General features: G+C 42.8%; 1 protein-coding gene across 8 annotated transcripts in view; it reads left to right on the top strand.

The window, feature by feature from the left end:
• PRR5L (proline rich 5 like) overlaps positions 1-20,131 on the top strand; it is a 55,405-nt gene that overhangs the window by 3,323 nt on the left and 31,951 nt on the right. Inside the window, exons 1-2 of one of the 8 annotated variants that reach the window (XM_064425010.1) lie at positions 9,949-10,289; positions 16,584-16,709. The gene's annotated coding sequence lies outside the window, so the exon portion shown is untranslated. The other 7 variants (XM_064425015.1, XM_064425014.1, XM_064425013.1 and 4 more) reach the window with 7 other exon arrangements.

Genomic DNA, 20,131 nt, shown 5'->3' with positions numbered 1-20,131 from the left:
TTCAGATTTGATTCAACTAGGAAAGAAAAGTCTATAGTAACAAAAATTTTAAAACCCTATTTCCTTCCTGGAACAGGAAATGTAAAAATAGGAATAATCTACTTCCAAATCCTGCTAAAAGAGGTGAAAATGTCTCATTTCCATAAAAAAAAGCACTTTACACTGTTTTTGAAAAAGCAAGTACAGTGACCTAACCAGCTTCATATATGAATATGCAGCATATTAAAAGAACAGAGAGAAAACACAAAAGCACACAGAAATCCTGGCTACCCTGGTTTTCAGCGTCACTATTACAGCTTCAAACCAGTGTCAATTTAATTTCTGTGAACTATGAACCACTATTGATCCATAAAATGTAAGAGTTCAGACAATGGAATACTTGCTGATTTCTGCCTGCTGGAAGAGAGCAGTATCAGTATTCCACTCAAAGTTCCAGTCAAAATGGCTGTGATTATAACGTGTAATTCAATTTTTCTAAAATCACAATATTTTATTAATTAGGTGTTAGGTGCTTTATCTTTTGAGCAAATTGACAAACACTAGTAGTATGTACAGTGCTCCAGAGACTCCCACTTTCATTTTCCTTTTTTTCTTCCCCTCAAACACTGTTTGGCTTGTTAATTACAAAAGGTTGAGAAACAGTTTTTCTACAATGCAGGTTTGGGCTTGGATATTAATCCTCAACTAGAAATTTCCTGTCCTAATTCTCTCTTTGTCTCAGTTGGCTTAAAACCACGGTAAGCCTCAAATACTACATAGTTCCAACCCCAGTCATCTTGAAATGGGAGCCTCAGAGTCTAAAAATCTCCTTCTGCTGGAGTCATGAGAATCACTGTGTTTGAACAACCATTCCCATTTCTCAAGATAAGAAGGCAGGAGAGGAGCTTTAATGTTTCTGAGGTCTGATGCATGGGCAGCTACTTCACTAAAGAAGCACTCGTGTTTGGGAGCACTTGAACAGACAAAGCTCTCTCAAAATGCTGAGGCCAACTCTCTTCTCATCTTTGAGCAGGGAGGTTTCTTCCAGAATACTTTCTTGGGAGCATCCAGCAGCCTGCACTCACCTCCTTCTGCAAATACGATTTACATGATTAACTGGAACCAAGTCAACACCCCCAGACGAGGGCACAGGATACAGGAGGATTTTAGTATGAGCTGGGTTTCCTGGAGGGAAGTCCAGCTACAGAGGAGACTTGCATTCTCCTCAGTCTATTGTTCAGTCTGACTTGGACCCTGGTCTTTTCTGTTTACTTGCTCAGACAGCCCATCTCCCTGCATACCAATCTGTGTGTGTACAGTAAACACTGGGAGCTCATTGTAGTGGTAATAAGGCATTGCAGCTACAAGAATCCAAATCTTCCTGGGTCAGCTGCTGACCTTGGTTCTCTTTCTGCCCTCTTGTCCCTGCTGGCAGGCTCATGCAAGAAGGTAAGTGCAGGCAGTGTGTATCCTGTGCATATCCTGATCACTGCTGCATACTACAACTTTTGTTGCTTAGACTTCTGTATTTATAAGAGAGGAAAGCTTTTATTTGGACCACTGTGTGTAGAGAAGGGGATGGTATGGAATCACATTAAGGCTGGTTCAAATTGACTTCATTGACTTTGCAGTTCAAGCTGTGGCTGTGTATTTGTTAACAGTGTAACTCCTGTTAACACTGTTCCTTCTCTTTGCCTCCTATCAGGAACATATGCCATGGAGTTTTCTCCAGCAAGACACCTGTCCTGCACAGACTTTGGAAAACACACATGTGAAAATAAATTCAAAGGCACCTGCAATTATAGAGGAAAAGTGATTGAACTGCAGGGAGCACTTCGTGCTAGCTTCAACTTAGCTAATACAGGTTAAAATATAAGTGGAGATGACTGAGAGAAGTCATCTTTCCATATGCTTTTCCTGTTCCTGTGGTCCACCTAAGGCATTTGTGTTTGGCTACTGTCAGAGACAGAAATCTGAGCTAAAGGGACCCATTCTGGCTCTCAATATGTTACATTGCCTAGTAACCAAATGCAAGCTGGCTGGGATCCCTGCTAGCCTACCTGAGCCAGATTTATGCAATCAGACACATTTCCTATTTCCAGTTGCTCGTAACAATTGTATAGTTGGACTATGCAAGACTCTCTTAGTGGTAGAACTACTAATTTTTAAACAGGCTGATAATTCATGGTGATAATGGATCTGTCAACATGTAGGCACCCTTGCTTTTGCAGCTCACTTCCAAATTCCCCTGCCTAGTCCTGAACATCACCTCTCCCTCCCTGCGCTGGGTGCAGCCTAATGCAGAGTCCCTTAATGAAGCACATGTCCCAGCTGCGGGAGAACACCACAGTCTGTCACTGTCACTCTTTGCATTTGTACCTTGCTGGGCAGAGCTCCTGGCCCAGGAGGTGACACAGTGCCAGCCAGGCATTGCTTCACTGAGCTGTCACCAGAGCTGTTTGTCTCCACAGGTCAGGACTGTGCCTCTCCTTAGCCATGACCTGGCAGATGCACTTTCTTTTGCAAGGGAGGGATGGAGAGAGACTGCCTGCTCAGGGTATGGTGTGCATGAATCCAGTGAATAATAATCCAGAGTAAATGACTGTTTCCTTGGAATGTTTTTACCATTTTGATTTTGTATGTTTCAGCAAGGTGCGAAAATAGCAGGGAAGGAAGGCAAGGGGAGAGGGAGAGAGGAAGTGAAGGAGAAGAGGCAAGCTGGTTTATTTGCTGAATTTTATTGGTTGCAAAGCCCAAGTGTTGTCTCTGTGTCTGTTCTAGTGAGTTGGCACCACAAACACACACAAAAATTTCATATTTCCTTTAAACGGCTGAAATTCCAGTCTGGCCTGGCAGAAGGGTAAATTCCACATAAAGAGCAGTCTCCATGGAGAGTTTTTGAAAATAAATCAAAAACCTGCGAGACTGAGAAAAATTCTGAAAACTGGTGATGTGTCAAACTGATTTACCCAGCTTCATATTGGCACAGTTGGGATATGACTGTCCCCCACAAAAATGCAGAGCCTTAGACACAGATTCCACACCTGGTGTTCAAAAACCTGTGTTAGCTCACTGGAGAAGTGTGTCTGTACACACAGCCATGTGGCCACCATAAAGTGTTACTCATAAGCCATATGAACATGTGCATATGGGATTCTTAAATTATGTGCATTTATTCTGGCAATCCCAAACTGAATTCCACAGGTGCACAGACCCTTCTGGCTTGCAAAGACTCATTCTGTGCAGAAGGTCAATATACAGTCTGCATCTTCCTTTATGCAGTGCTTTTAGCATCTTGTATCCTTCCTCCTGCTTTATGGTGTGTCCTGGGACAAAGGCTCTATGTGATAACAATAGATAGTTTGGGATCAGAGGCATCTGATAACATGGAGGAATTCTATGAAGCTGTCCTTCATTTTACCATCCACATACCTCCCACAAGCTGCACATATTATAGGTGTTTATATCTTGCTCTGTGTATTGAAATGCAGTTCACATTTCAAATGCCTCTACTTGTTCTCCAAGCCTTCTCATGCTCCCTAGTTTAATCCTACACTGTAGCCTCACTGTACCCATCACTTCTATGCCAGAGGTCACTGACACTCCTCTGTGAGACAAGAGCTGGTCAAGAAAGAGGCACGTAGTTACTGAGCTGTGACTCACTCGTTCTGCCAGGCCCTTTCTCTGTGCACATAAACTCAGAATGGCCAAGGGTTTTCTTCTCCCCCGACACAGCCCCAGCCATCTTCCCCACAGCACAGCCCCATTCCTGGGCAGACAAAATAAGATCCTTTAGCTGGTAAAGGCATCTTCCAGTGTGCTCAGCACTTCTATGTACGGAAAAGATGACCTGGAAATTACAGGGGAAGTCAAGAGCAGATGAGTAAGAAAGCACCAAGCTGTAAACATGTACGTTCTGTCTATGGCACCTGGCTACATTCTATCATTCCTCCATTTATCAAGGATGGCAGGGTCCCCTCAGGGAGGTGAGGAGAAGTTGTCAGCAGCTCTGCCAAATCAACAACATAAGCCACAAAACAAGAAGTAAGAATCTTGCTCCTAGAGGAAAAGGCATGTCTGCCCATCATCCCACCAACTGTGGGATGGTTGAGGCTTCAAGTTTCTCCTACATTCTTTCTGAATATAAATATAGGTAGAGCTACTCTGATCCCTTTTGGTACAGCACATGATTTCCTCATGGCCCCTGACTAAACTGATTCTTGTGCCAGTCAGCTCAGGAGGTGAACATGTCCTTCTGCTGTGTGCACACAGATTTGTTTTTAGCTGGCTCTGAGAGGTACATCAAAGTGACAGTTCCAAACACACTTAGGAGTTTTAAGGAGGAAAGCCTGTTTTTTTCTCACTAAGAGAAGTGTATCCCCAGTAGTGACTTTCACTGTGTTGGAGTGCTTCTGTTCTGCAGAGCATAGCATGGTCTGCAAATGAGGTGTAGAAAGTGAAAAAAAGACAGACTGAAAACCAAGAGATGAATCACACCAAGTCAAGAATGAGTAAAGGAAGACACCTGAGAAACCTCCTGTAATTAGAAGAGTGTGATTTGGTATCTGTTCACCAGTGTTCACTCATTTCTCCTTAACAACGATGCCAGCTTTCAAAGACAATAAAACCCAAAGCTGGTGCCAGCAGACAGCTGATACATGAAATACCAAACCTCTCTGCAGCTGGTAACTGAGCCATTGGCCAGCTTGCCAAAATTACCCAAATTAACCCCTGTGGTGGACTCTTTACTGGCATAGCCTACAGATCCTACATGGCCATGGAGCTGGCTCACAGCAGGATAACACACATGGCAGAGAAGCTTGCAGCTCTACTTCCAGGCCTGTCCTTACACTGAGAGAACACAGCGAGATTCTCGCAGACTCAGGCTGGTGTCACAGTGGGACTCGCACAACACTGGATCCAATTGTCTTTTTCAGATGCCACCAACAGCACAAAGTCAGGTCAAGCTCCCTGCGAGCAGTGAAGGCAGTGTCATCTTTGTAACCCAGCTCATCTTCCTGGTCCTATTTGCTGTGCAATCTCAGAGATATTCATGGCACATGGGAGGGGCAGTGCTGGGCAGAGCTAATAGTCAAAGCCAGCATGAGATTGCTTTTTCCAGTGGCAATCACAGCTGACTTCAGTGAAACTAAGATATAAGAACCTGCAGTAGCACAAAGACAGGAGAGGAACTGTGGTAATAAGTAGAGAAGGACAGGCCAAGAGAGGGAAGAAAGTAAAAGGTATTGGTTTCAATGTGAGAGGTGAGTGCAATGACATTTGTAGCACTATTCTGCATAAATATGAGTGAATATTATATTTTTGGAAGGTGGAGGGAAAGATATCACAGTAATCTTATATGAAGTGATTAAGGTCAGGCTGAGATATATTGCTGTGTGGGTAAGAAAGGACATTATTTGAAAGAAGACACCCAAAAATATCTGGGAAATGTAGACATTGTCTGCAAATGAGAACCCTGAAAATGAGAAATAATAGTCTGACTTAAAAACAATGCCCAAATAAATGTGTGTGTTTGTGTGTGTTTATAGTTAGTATAGTAAGCTCAAAAAGGAAGAGAAGGGACTGAAGTAGAGAAGGTGGCCATGCACCAGTAACTTAATTGGTCTGTGTCTGTGAAATTACCTGAAGTCAAGATGAAGAAGAATAGAAGTGACCAAAAGAAAAAACCCTTCCCAGAGGAAGCCAAAGGATGACACATTAATGAAGGAGGAAAAGGAAACTGTAAGATGGAAAATGAAAAGCAAAAGGACTGCCATATGTTTCAAAGATTGCTGACACGTCAGAGAAGATGGGAACTGCTCTGAGGATTAACTGAATCACGGTAGTTAGGAAATGGGACACACCACTCTGATGCAGGAGGTATGGAAACCTCCTTGGAGGTTTGAGGTCGGAGAGGGTTTAGGTGGGTGTGTAAGAGTCCAAATAATGAATTTAAAGATTCAGTTTACTGACCTCAGGGATGAAAGGCAAGAGGGAGATGGAGCAGATGGAGATGCTGGAGAAACAAATGAAGTCAGAAGTGGGATGGGAAGAATTAAAGCAGGAGGATGGAAAGAACGGTATGTTATGCTTGCTCGTGACCTTTGGAAATTTATATTATGGTTTCTAGCAGGGGTTAGTGTAAGGAATAGTGGTTGCCACTGCCTTTGCCTGGCTCTGATTTGTGGTGTGACTGTAAAGCATCAAACACAAACATACTTCAGTTATTTTCTCTGTTTAAGTCTCTTCCCGTGGGCTATTTTGTTTGTCTTCTCCTCGAGGTTTGCCACTGGTGTGACAAACAGTGCTTTACAGAGGAGGAAGCTTTAGAAACACAGAATTAAAGATGGAAAATTCCTCTGTAAAAGATCAACTAGTCCACTGTGCTTGGTAGGCCAAGGGATAAACACTGTGTTGTCCTTATTTAAAATACCACAAGAAGTCTCCCACAGCAACTGCTCCACCAGGCAGTGGATCTTACAGCCAAGCCATTGTGACAGTACTCGTCCTAATCTTTTTGACTAGTTTCACCCTAGTTTCTCCCTTCTCACAATAAAAATGCTCTCACTTCTGTAAACCAAAACAGTTGTTCTCCCACAACTGCGTTTATTTTTTTGTAGCATTGTGTCCTATACACCGTGCACAGCTGTATTTAATTCTTTCAACTCACATGACAGGGCCTCTGAATCAATCCTCATCAATTCTGCTTTTTAAAAAATAATTCATTTATGTTTACTGATGTCTTTTTGATGAGAAGATAGTGCATTCAGTTCTGACTATTCCAAAGAGTTTCCACAACATTACCAGTAACAGAGGCTTTTGTTACAGTTTCTGTTTTTGAACTCTACTATCCCATTGTTTTCTTGTTTCTGTTTTTTTTTCCCCTCCCATCATCTCAAATTATGGCCCCTGTCTAATTTACTGTCTGCTTTCCTGTTATTTTAGGTCTCTCTCAGCATTAGAGCTTCTGGGAATTCGTCTTCTCAATGAATATATGTGAGTTGAGTTATTTTTTTGACAGATGTAGTAGTATCCCCTGTGGAACTACATTTTGTTTCCTGAATATAATTTGTGCCAGAGCTTTGACTTGTAAAATTAATAGAATAGTGTACCCTCAACCCCAGAGTTTAGAGGTGTTTCCTTCCCTTCCCCTTCCACCCCAAAACTTGAAATCATAAAAATGAACATTAAATGGCAACTAAAGAAAAAATATTTTATTTTCCTCTTTGAAAGAGTTGTTTAAGCTTCATGGCATCACTGATACATGAAATTTTCTCACTACAGTCCCAAGAGAAAGATGAATTTGCTTTGTTAAATAATTTCCAGTGTCACTGAGGATTACCAGATGTGTCCTCCCTGTATGAGACGTGATAGGAGGTTGCTGCTCCCAGGTTATCCCTATTTATCTGCCCCATACTGCTTGCAACAATCTGCAAGGCAACTTCAGATGTAGCTACTGCCTAATCCTTTGTTGCCAAAATCATTCACTTTAGTTGAAGTCAGTTGTTTTTGTTTTTTTTTTTGCTTGCCCCTCCTCCCCACCACACAACACTTTGGACAGATGTAGTAAGTACCTGCTATCCTTGCAGATGGAAAGGGCAAGAGATGCTTGTGGATGGGATAAGAATAAAATGTAGGTTGGTGACTTCTTAGCCTGTTATAGCTGCAACCCTCAGCTATTTGAAATTAGTGCCAGAATTGGTAATGCTCTTCAGAAATGATGACTCTCCTCACTGCCCTCCTCACAGACTACAGCATGGGTCTTTTCCCAGGACTTGTTTCTGGGAAGCACATGATGCTGAAGACCTGTTGGATCCCACAGCCAAAGCAATTGTGGGTTCATCCCATCATCAAGTGCATTATAATAAAAGGTCACATCTGTTAGTCACAGCTCTTGTGGTTAGGCTCCTATTGAACAGCAGGCTGTGTGAGAGCAGTGCGTGTGTGTGCTCAGTCTCGCTATACAGCGTGCTACAGAGAGGACGTGTGGTGTTAAGGCAGAGTGGCAAAAACAAAATTAAGGCTGTAGCTATTTTCCACATAGCTGTTCATTATAGATGTGTCTGTGGCAACATTGTTGATGCTGTCAGTTTGCCTGCTTTTCAGTTCTCTGAGACGATGCTGCAGGATAAGGCCATAGAAGAGCCCGTTCCTCTCACAGAAAGCACACAGCAGTGCATCTGCACCACACGTTGTCTTTGGGGCAGAGAACAGACACCTGTGAATTAGCACTTGTCTGTGTAAGGCAAAGAGTTTTCTTTGAAAACTGTGTTCCTCTCTTGATCAAACCAGAGCTAAAAGGGGAAAACAAGCAATTCAAGGTAATTTTTCTCATCTGTAAACCTGAACATAAGTCTTTTCTCTTCAGAGCCCTTTCACTGCTACCTTATTCCATTTGGGCAAGCTGTAGGGCAGAATTTACCTTATCTAACTTTGAAAGCTGGGTGTGTTTTGCATGGACTCAGATAGCTAAAGTTAGGTAAAATTAATCCCACCTAAGTCTTTTATCTCTTTCTGCTGGGATAATATTTCTAGTTGTCTTTCTTGTCTGTCCTTGCCATATATTAAAGTCTTCCCAGTACCTATGCTCCTCCATAACATAGCTTGAGGCCCTCATTCTCAAAGACTATTTTCTTTCCACAGAATCCTCACTTCTTCCTAATGAGGAAATTAAAGAGAATATCCCTTTTCCTTCTGGTGTGGTGGCAGGGGTCTTTCTAGCTCTTTCCTTTCACTTGTTTCACAAGTGAGAGCCCAGCCATACATCAGGATGGTTACAGTAAGTCTGTGCTGTGGCTGTCATGTCCCTCAGTGGCAGTCCTGAAGCTGGAACCATATGGGTATGACAACTACCTTTTCTTTCAAAAACTTAAGGAGGAATTTTTCCCATACCTGAAATGTCTTGTCAAATTTTGATTCATAAATATGTGAGTTAAAATTTGGGGAAAGATGTCAGCTTGTAGGATGGTGTTTTGGTTTTTTTTAAGAATATCTGGGAATTTCTCTTAAATGGAGCATGCCACCTGAACAAATATGTCAGGTCACCAGACTCTTCACCTAAAAATTCCTTAGGATTTTTGCTGGCCCATGGAGAACAGTTGAAGTACAGTAAGGCAAATCCTTGCTTTGCAGCCGATCTACCTGCAGTGATGGTCACTTCCCAGCTATACCACGAGTCACAGATTGGGATCACCACTCAAACTCCACTTCAGCAATGCTGTCTCTGAAAAAGAATTACTGTTGGCTTGAAAAGCAGGTGCAGAATGAATGACAATATGCACTTTTAATTATTAGTAGATTAACCGATTTTATATTCTGGGTAGGTATCAACTCTCATCATGTGACATGAGTCTGGGACGGGAAATATGTTTTTGTATGTGTTCATACAGCTTGCAGTAAAGTCTTGTCTGCAATCCCTAGGTAATGATTTTGTGTTCATAATTGTAAACCCTAACTAGTACAAGCAATGGACAGAGGTAAGGTTCACAATAGCTCAGGGAGTCTTTGTTTTAAACATCTGGTGATAGAAAAAGACATGAGAATACCTCTCCTACAAACACATATGACAGCTGTTCTTATCAAAGCTTACTATGGATATCGACACAACCTAAAAGTGTTAAAGGATCCCAGCATGAGCTAATGGATTTACATACTGGTTTCAGAGTAGCATCATCTTTTTCCATTCTGAGACCAGATACAACTCAGTTGTAAAGTTACGATTTGAATTCTCTTAGCAAGGAGTGCATCAGGTTACCAAGCTTTGCCAGTATGGTGCATAATTCACAAAAGGCTCTTAAATATTTCGACAAAATTACACTCTTTTGCCAATTTGGTTTGTCTCCTTTAAGCACTTGAAAGTCTCAAGTGTTTTCAATTAATGTGTAGCTCTCCAAAAGTCAGCGTAACTATTTGACTTACATGTTCCATGCGACTGCTCCCTGATTGCAACTAATTGCGGCTTTTAATCTCTTTAAGAACCCCGAATTACACGTGTTTTTTTTTTCAGCAGTTTCCTGTTTGATACCTGCTGTAGGCTGTGACAGCAGAACAGAGCAAACTGCACGGCGCTGCGGCTGCCAGAGGAACCTTGAACCATGAGATCAAAATAAAATAAACCCTTACTTTAAACGGCACATCCCTTCCCCCGTGCTACAGGACCCGTTGTTTTGGCTGGGTGCGCCCCGAGCCGAGCCAGCGAGAAGCCGGTCCAGCATCTCCCGGCCGAGCCGCGGGACCCGGGCCGGCCGCCCTTCCCCGGCAAGGGCCTCCCGAGCTCCTCCATCCTTTCCAGTGCCTTTCTTTCGCTTAAGGTCAGAAGAATTTAAACTTCCTGACTCGGACGGGACGGGAGGGGTACCCCCGGGCGGAGCGGGGTGGGAGCCGGGGAAGGCAGGCGCGGCTGGCCCCGCTCCGCCCGGCCCGGCCCGGCCGGCTCTGCTCTCGGCGGGGAGGAGCCAGCCCGGGGCAGGCTGTAGCAGCAAGGGCTGGCCGGCCGCCAGGAAGTGTAAAATCCTGGCCGGTGGGTGGCAAATTTCGCCAGATCGCGGCGAGGAGGCAGCGCGTCCGTCTGTCCGTCCGTGCGTGCGTCCGTCCGTGCGGGCGCGGGGAGCGGCAGCCCGGCAGCCCGGCCCGGGTGAGTGCGAGCCGCGACCAAGGGCGCCGGCCCCGCTCGGCCGGGGGCTCGGGGGCCCGGGCCGGCGGCGGTGCCGCTGGCGGAGCGAAGGGGATGTTTACCGGGGGGCGGCCGAGAAGGGAGCGGGCTGGGCCGGCTCCCCGCGCTCCGCCGTGCCTCTGGAGCGCAGTGCAGGCATGAGACCTGGGTAAGTTCTCCATTTAAAAATATTAAAAATAGACCCTCCGGCTCCATAACGCTGCCGAGTGAGTCATTTCCAAACCAAATGTCTTAGTCTAACCCTTCCCCCCAGGAGATGCAATAATTCTGAAATCGGGGCGGAGGGAAAGAGATTCTTCTCCCGTCTCTCTCTAAATAAGTTGAATTAGCACGTAGAGGAGACAAAGGGCATAAGAGTAGCCGGCCACCTGTTTAACAAAGTGAAGCGTAGCTCCATCCCTTCCTCTCTTCCCTTGTACCTCTCCCGTGCTGTCGCTGCCCATCTCTCCCTAACGTGCACTCGGAGCCTCTCTGCCCTAGGAATATTTACAGTGCTTTCCAATTTCGTGGGCATAATCTACTTTCCAGTTCCTTCCACTGCCAAACACATTCACTGCCACCGTCTTCTCCACGGGACATCAGCCACAGCCACACGTCATTCCAGCAGTCACCCCAGTCAATGCAGCCCCTGGCTGTCTATGCTGAAAAGAGTAGTCCAAAGCACAGCTATTTTTTTCCGCCTTTTCCAGTCATATGATGATTTGTTCATGTAAGTGAGCTGTCTTGACTAGAGGGATTTTTCATTTGTCAAAAACAAGTGCTGAGCATATTTATAGCAATGCTGCAATTTTGTGGTGTGAAAGACCTTGGGTATGCAGAACTCGTTGGTACCTGGATCAGCATGCAAGACCTGTTTACGTCTCGCATATAGTGCTCTCTGTGTGTGCATATTTCTTGTATATACCCACAGATCGTATTTCATGGTGAAGCAGTGTGCACAAAACACAGGAGCTGATACTCAGGTTATGTATTTCTTTCTCTTAAACTGATGCCACAGTCCAGCTGTGCAGTAGCTTCTGAGAGTATAGCTCTAAATCAGAGGGGTCAAGACACTGTGCTCTACTAATGAACTGACTTTCCTGAAAACCCCCTAGCTGCAAGTAAAATCCTGTTCTCTTACCTCTGTGAAGAACTTTGTTAGCATTTTGACAACAAAAAATGACCTATAGTTGAAAATCTGTGCAGTAAATTATGTCAGCTGTTCTACAGTCATAACAAGGATGTTAGATTTGAGAATGTGATCTGTGGTAGCAACCCAAAACTTAATGGCTCTCTGTGTAGGTGAGTGGAGAGTTGTGATGTAAAAGCACTGGCATTCTTCTTTTGCTGCTTAGATTAAACTTCTCCTATTAAAGCTATGTATACTTTTTACAGCCAAGAGAGACTATTGTGATTGATGGACCTGTCACATAGAGTGAAGAGTGCTAAGAAATTCCTGCAGAAGGCATGCGGCTTTTCTTTTAGCTGTAACACATAAGAGATTCATGAACTTAGTACATCAAAGTGCTGAACTTAAAAAATGAAAAGGTTATTCTCTTGTGTCCCGAAACACAAGAAAAAGTAGACTTCAAATCCCAAGTAAATGCAAATTTCACAGCAATCTAAGATAAGGTATGCTCTTGATGCATAATTCATTAGCATTTACAATGGTGTTCTTGCTAAGGTACAACATCTGAGGGAGCAAAGTTCTTGAGCTTGGGTCAAAAAACATGTGCATTTTGATGAAGCTAGGAAGAACCTTTTCCAGAGGTGGATTATTCTTGGTTGTCTATAAGGAGGGTGTCCTAAATCTCTGGCTGAAGTAGCTGTCATGTCAGATATGGGTGGGTTCTGCACGGATGGCACTGACAAGGGTGGGCAGGGAAGTGCAAGTGCACTCAGGCCCTTATTGGGAGTCTTTTTTGATATGTCAGTTTAATAGTAATATCTCCTTTTGGCAGTTTTACAGCACAGTTAAGGTGACAGTTTCGCATTTGTCTTCCGCCTTCAAGATAAAATTCTTTGTATTAACTTTGTGCAGTGTGTTTATGGGTTGTCTGATATCACCTGAAACTCTGATAAGACTTTCAACGTTCGCTTTCAAAGTTCAGCTAGAACACAGGTAGTGTTTACTGAGTCCTTACTCCCTTTTGGAAGAATTTCAATTCCTTAAATTTCCAGCAACCAAAGAATAGGTGAGATATTTTACCTTTTCTTTGATGTAGCTTCCATTCTTATGAAAAGAGTGGAGGAATGGGACTTGCATGTATCAGCAAGGATTTAAAAGTAGCACATACATCAGTACTAGAATTTTATCCTTCTTGTAACTCATATTCAGTGAGTTCAGTTTTCATGTGATGTTTTTAGGCGCCTGTAGTATTTGTGGATTTTTTTGCCCATAATGTATGGCCTTTTGTACTCATTGTTTCTGCTGATGTGAGTTCAAGCATAAATATACACTGACTAAATATGTGCTGGGTTCCAGGGCCTATTCAGTAGGGCATAACAACCTGTTTTTACTGCACAAGATGAGTTTAAGTGCAGCTCAGAAGATGGACTGAGGATTTTAGCAAAGCCCCAGTTACACTACAGCTGGCTGAGGATGGGCTGTGATGTATAAGCAGCTACTTAACTGCCACGGTTTGTAGCCTCAGGGTTAAAAATGTCAGGCATACTTAGGTTTTTCATAACAACAACAGGAATGTGAAAACAAAAATCAAAAAGGAATAAGAATGAAGTGCACGAAAATAGACAAAGATTGTCATTCTAGTTGCAGCAGAGATAGTTCTTAAATAATTTTGGTTGCTGACTTATTGTTTGATTTTGATAAAGTATATCTTGCATGCTTCTGATTAACATTCCTAGAAAATTAAACATGTCATTACATTTAGACTGATAATGACCTTTTTGCTTCTGAAATGACATTTTTCTCTCACTGCATGATTTTGCCTGGCATACAATCATAGAAACATAAAATGTTTTGGATTAGAAGGGACCTTAAAGATCATCTAGTTCCAAGCCCCAGGCATGGGCAAGGATACCTTCCAGTAGACCAGGTTGCTCAGAGCCCCATGCAACCTGGCCTTGAACAATTCCAGCTTCTCTGGGCAACCTGTTCAGTGTTTCATCACCCTTGCAGTACAAAGTTTCTTCCTAATGTCTAATCTAAAGCTATTTTCTTTAAAGCCATTCCCCCTTCACCTATCACTGCATACCCTTGAACACAGTTCATCTCCAGCTCTCTTGTAAGGCCCACTTTGAGTTCTGGAAGGTGCTCTAGGTTTCCCTGGAGCCATCTCTTCCCCAGGCTGAACACCCCCAACTCTCCCACCCTGGTCCACTCCTCTGATCGTCTTCATGGCCCTCCTCTGGACTCCTTTCAACAAGTCCACGTCATTACTGTGTTGGGGGCTCCAGAGCTGGATGCAGCACTCCAGGTGAGGTCTCAGGGGAACAGAGTGGGGAGGGAGAATCACCCCCATTAACCTGCTGACCATGCTGCTTTGGGTGCAGCCCAGGATATGGTTGTCTTTCTGGGCTGCAGCTGCACATTGCTGGGTCATGTCAAGGTTCTCGTTCACCAGCACCCCCAGTCCTCCTCCCTAGGGCATTCTTGGCCCAGCCTGTATTTGTACCTGGGATTGCTTTGACCCAGGTGCAGAACTCTGCACTTTGCCTTTTTCAGCTTCATGTTCAGGCTCTCAAAGCTGTCTAGGTCCCACCGGATGGCATCTCTTCCCTCCAGTGTGTCGATTGCACCACACAGCTTGGTGTCATCAGTGAACGTGCTGAGGATATGCTCAGTGCCACTATCCTTGTCACAGACAAAGGTGTTAAATGGTGCCTATCCCAGAGCTGACCACTGCTGTCCACTTGGATAAGGAGCCATGCACTGCAACTCCTTGAGTGTGACCACCTTTAAGAAAGCATCCTGTGGCTTGTCTGTTCCTTTCTTGTGAATTCCCTTAGGAATTTGTTTGTGAATTTCACCACATTTGACCAAGGAAGGAATGGTCTAAAAGGTCAAGTGGTCTAAATGGTCAAAGTTTCTCTGAGATCTGTGAAAATATTTTTAGAGCCCATGCTAAAGGAATGGCTCTTTGTGGGTGTTGTCACTTCCCACAAGTGTGAAATTCAGAAGGGAGAGCAATGCTATGTTAGTTTCTGGTTTTGAAAACATATTTGTCAATTCAGTCCAAAGACCTTTTTCTACAGAAAGAGTTTGATAGCTTACTCATACTTGTGTCATTCAAGTGATACATTCTTGGGCTGTTTTTCTTCAGTAGGGGTGCATTTACTAGGGCATCTGTTGAATGCAGGAATACTGCCAGTGGAAGGAAACAACTGTAAGAAGTCAATAATAACTCATGTGTTTCATCTTCCTTGTTTTCATATGTGTTCCCATTTAGTTGTAGTTCTTGAAAATCACCTGCTAATCAAGTGAGTTTAAGACTGGAAGGAACAGCATGAGGGGGCCTGAGATCCTTGGAGTACTGCTTTGCTATTAAATCAGCTGTGGTTTTTGGAGTGTTAACAGCTTGAGTAAAGCCTTGTTGTAGAACTGGAGACAAAGCAGTGGTGATTTTGTGTCTGCCATGTGTTGGTGGGTGAAACTCAAAAGATGATTGCAGGTAAGTTTGGTGCTGTGGGTTATGATAGCACTGCAGTGATCCATTTTGAAAGGATGGTTGCTCCAGCTGTTATAGATGCAACTTTATGGAATGCCTAAAATACCCTAAAGCTTTCAGTTGATCAGAAAATGGTGATAGGTCTTTTCTTTCCCCCTTCTTATCCATTACTCCTCTCTATTGAATTGGTTTCTTATTGTACCAAAGAGGTAAATGTATTTTTTCATTCTCAAACAACCCCATCAGTTTTAGTTTTCTGAGCCTGTGTGACATTTTTGCTTCTTGCCTTTCATAGCTAGGTTTTGGTAATTGCTTATTCAGGAGAAACAGTTTATTTCAGCCAGAATCAATCATATGTTAGTGCATCTAATTTAAATTTTTCTCTATCTTCATTCTGGTCAGCTAAGAGACTCTAATGAGCTGTTCTCCTCTTATTCTCACCCAGGCATGTCAGAGTGTTTTGCAACCATATAGTACCTTTTAATAACCATAAAAATTTTCTCCATTTTGTGAATGATGTGAGTCCTAGGAATTAAAAAATTTGTTTGAAATAACACAGAACATCTATGGTGGAAACAAAATAACTTAGTTGTCTTAGATGCTACTCCTATATAAGAAGATATTTTTTTTTGTGTGTGTTCTTTACTATGAGTGGATCTCCTTAGTTCACATTGAGCTGCCTTGCTCTGTGTTATTATTGATTTCTTACATTTTTTAATGAGTAGTTGTACTATCATGTATATAGATATGAAGTAGCAGTCTTGCTTTGAACTGGCTGTAAACTCCAAGGAACTCCAGGGGTCTCTCAGCTACAGAGAAGGTTCTCAGACCATAGTGGGATATACACAAAGGTTTTTTCCCCTCCTCATATATTTACTCTCACTCTTAAGCAGAGTTTCACTTTGACTTTCAGGTTTGATTTAACCTCAGAAACTCAGAGCACAACTGATTGGATAGCACTGAATTTCTTTATAAATGGTTCTGTTATCGAAGCCAAGTTAGATCTGTTTGTGAAGTTGTTTGAGATGTATGGTGAATAAAGGCACTGTGTGGGTCAAATTGGAAGAGGGAATATGCAAAAGATGGGGATGGAAAACAGGGATGCTGTTGTCTCTGTTGTGGAGATGGGTGTGTATTAGGAAGATAAGGAAGGTGAGATCTTGTTTTGGGTAGCCAGTGTTTTGTGGCAGTAAAATTGTTGATTATATGATTGCATACCGGAGTGTGAACTTTGTATCAAGAGAGCTGTTTTTCCCTATTCTATTGATGTCACTTTGATAGCATATTTAAGCTCAATAGTTAAAATCTGACCATTATAATTACAGATATATGAGGCCAGTAGAGCACCTCAGGACTACTCATGGGACATCAAGTTGCTGCCTTTGTGATGCCGAAGCCAGGGGGATAAAAAAAGACACCTTTTGGTATTCAATCAGCTTAGGAAGGGAGAGGTAAGGAGAAGTAGATCAGGTTCATCCTTTTCTTTCCAACACTGTCGAATAATTTGAAAGGTTCATTAAAGCAGCTGAGAGGGATATTTTTGTTTGATGAATAGGATCCTGGCTTGCAAGGCTGAAGACCAGGCTAAGTCACTTCACTGGCTTAGCAACTTTTATTTCCTCAGCCAGAAAATAGAGCTAATTATTTTTACTCTTATTACTATGTCTCCAAGAGCTCTTGATGAAAGGAGTGATTTGCAGGACTGAGTGGCCCATGCGCCTGGGGCTGAGCCTCCCTGGGATCCCTCAGGGCTTTCCCATGGTGCAGGGAGGTGTGGACAGGCTGCAGACGTGGGGCAGGCAGCCAGGCAACCCTGGCAGCACCTGGCAGTGCACAGGCTGGGGGCAGCCAGGGGCTGGCAGGAGGTGTGTGATGGGGTTGCAGGTAATGTGCTTTGGCTGGCTGAAGTCCTGCATATCCCAGCCTGCATGAACCTGCACAAAGAGCTTGAGGAATTACCTGTGTTCCCCCTTGGAACAGCACATAGGGCACAGCACTTCATTGTCCTGCTTCCATGTGGATCCTGCCCTTGTGCTGAGGAGTAGGGGCATGGCTCCTGAGCCTGCCTATGGCCTGTGATACTCATCATAGCCTCACTACAGTTTCCCCTTGCAAAATTTCTGAGATGATTTTTGGGATTCAGAAATGAATGCCATTAATTTAAGGGTGGAAGAAGCTGTATTTTCAAGTTTGTGATTTTAATGAATCCTATTGACAAGACTGAAGGATTTGAAGGCTTTTGACAGAATAGACCTGAATCCTATTGGCAAGACTGAAAGACCTGCACTCTTCCACTTACCTTCCTGAACTGGGAATGTCTCCTAGCATGGGCTGTGCTCCTGCTGCTGGCATGAGCACACCTGGAGATAACACTTTTCCTTATGTGAGGAGCTGCTCACAAGACAAAGTATCACCACTTTTCCATGCTGCTTCAGGACTTGATTCAAACCATATTAAGATGAATATTTAGTTAGATTCCTGTTGTTTATATGGGTTGTGGGTTAAGCATTAAACTTTTCAGGGGTCAGATAGCCAAAGGTGTGAAGGCATGAAAGGATGAGGGTGTAGGAAGGAGTATGCCTTGAAATTGGACCCTAGACTGCTTGAACATTTTTGAAACTCTTGCTTTCAATAGATTCTGAGGTGTATCTAAGACAGAGCTTCTGATCATTGTTGACCAGAAATAACCTCTGTTAGTTATTAAGTGAATCTCAAGTTTATCATCTTCTCTCCCGAAAAGTAGGAGAGATGATGGTCAAACCTTGTTTAATTTTAAGAAACTGAGCAATTGGAAGCTATAAGAGGAGCTGAATGTGCTGTTAATTTAGCATTGGCAAATACTGCCTGTGTAAGAATATAAATGAAGTTCATGCATGTGCCATATGTGATTATGATGAGCTACAAGACACCAAGTTACAGGTTGTGAGCTGCTTTTCCACTTCTCAGTGTGGCTGCATAGCAGGTAAATGAGGGATTTTTGTCAGAAGTGGTGTCTTCAGATCTTGTCAGTTGAACTCTCATCAAGGGTTTTGCCAATCACATACTTCGTTAAAGATTTATTGGGCTGGAAGAAGAATCAGCTAACAAGAATCTGGTTAGCTCTCTGCATACTTTTTGTGTCTGAGGCAGGATGGGACTGCTCATTAAGCATTGTAGGCTGTGTACAGTGGGGCATTTTTCTAAAGATTACACTTCTTCTACTCACAAAATGATTGCAAAATACTCAGGCGCATGATACAGTGTCCAATTTGTGTATTTTATGATCATAGGTCATCAATGTCACAATTGCATGAAGCATACAAAAGACAAGTATAAGGAAGTGTATAGTTTTCTTCATAAAGGGGCTATTAGTAACACAAAAAATAATTAAATGGCAAAATACCACTTCGGTCAGGATAACCCATCATTCTCTGTTGCTCTGTTTCACTCTCCACTATTTCTTTCCCTCCTGTTTCAAAGTTACTTTTGGACTTGTGGCTTTTTGGAATGAATTTGTTGTGAAGTAATGTTGGTGAAAGTTTTCTTCTAAGAAGCAAAAACAGTTGTAGATTTTTCTGCCATGTCACTTCCGTTAGCAGCTGTTGCTCGGAGTTTTGCAGAGAAGACATCAGAGGAATTTTAAAAGGTCTGTTCTGTTAAATCTCAGTTACCATGGGCCTTTTGTTTGTTTGGCCCGAGATTATCATGAAGATTCATAATTTGGAGACCTTGCTGCCAATTTTTAATTTGGGTTATTCTTTCTTTAGTAGAGAGAGATGTTGAAGTAGGGGTGGCTACTGGTCTTGCTTTTCCTCCAGACAGTCAGATGTATTAAGATCTATTGGGAGGGAAAGGTTGATTCATGAAATCATTTTATAATGATTTCTCTTTTGTTTTTTGTGGCTAACAGAAAACAAATAATAAAAGTTTCCTAGCTTCATGACTGTAATGTTTTTATAAATGTCTGTATCTATGTGTGTTGGAAAAGGATTTGTCTCGATGCTCAATTATTTTCTTTGAAGATTCATATTAATCCTAAAAGTGTTTACTCAGATGCGATGAATTACAAGTGGATGAAATTACATTGTTGTCAGATTGACTCATGGTCCTGCTGTGCTGCCTCACTTGGGGACATTGACTTTTATCTTTGCAGAGTTAGCTCCCTTGAAGAACTGAGTTTTACACAGATGACATATCTGCCTTGTTAGAGGTCTAGAGGGTTTTGGTAGCTGGACTTTGAGATGATAATCAAGGATAAGGAAAACAAAAGGACTTGGGGGTAGGACATCTGGAAGAGAAGGTAGAGCAATACCTCTCTCTTAGTCTTGCCAAAAATGTTGTGCAGGGTCACTAAGCAAGATAAGGAGAGTGTGGAATGTTTTAGGATATATCAGCTGGCAAACAGTTTGAAATCCCCATGATGCCATGTAAAGCATTATCCCAGCAGCTGAACCATGTGGCAGTGAAAAATTATCTGGTGTGTTTGTATGTCTTATGCAGTCACTGCACTTCAGTCTTAATGTCTTTTAAAATTGATGGAGAGAATGTTGCTTGGTGCCTGGAACATGCTGCATCCTGGTGTCTCCCATCATTCTGTGTAAAAGGGGAAAAGTAATTGCTTCTCTGTAAAGCTTTTTCAAGTTCTGTGATTGCTAATAGGATTGTGATTATTAGAAGTTAAGTTTTATTTTGTAGCCTTCTAAACCACTTTAATCCTAGCAAGAAGAAACTGCAGATGTGAATGAGTTTATAGTGAAAGCCTCTAGAAGAACAGTGTGTTTCTGAACATTTCTGCATAATTCAGTGACTTTTCACAGCAAGATGAAAATTGTTCCTTGCTCAGCATTCTGCTAAATGCTGTTCATTCCCAATAGCTCAAATAGCCTGAATACCA

This window comes from Passer domesticus, chromosome 6, assembly GCF_036417665.1.
Source record: "Passer domesticus isolate bPasDom1 chromosome 6, bPasDom1.hap1, whole genome shotgun sequence".
In the NCBI taxonomy this organism is placed as follows: domain Eukaryota; kingdom Metazoa; phylum Chordata; class Aves; order Passeriformes; family Passeridae; genus Passer; species Passer domesticus.
This window is presented reverse-complemented; position numbering and strand designations above follow the sequence as displayed.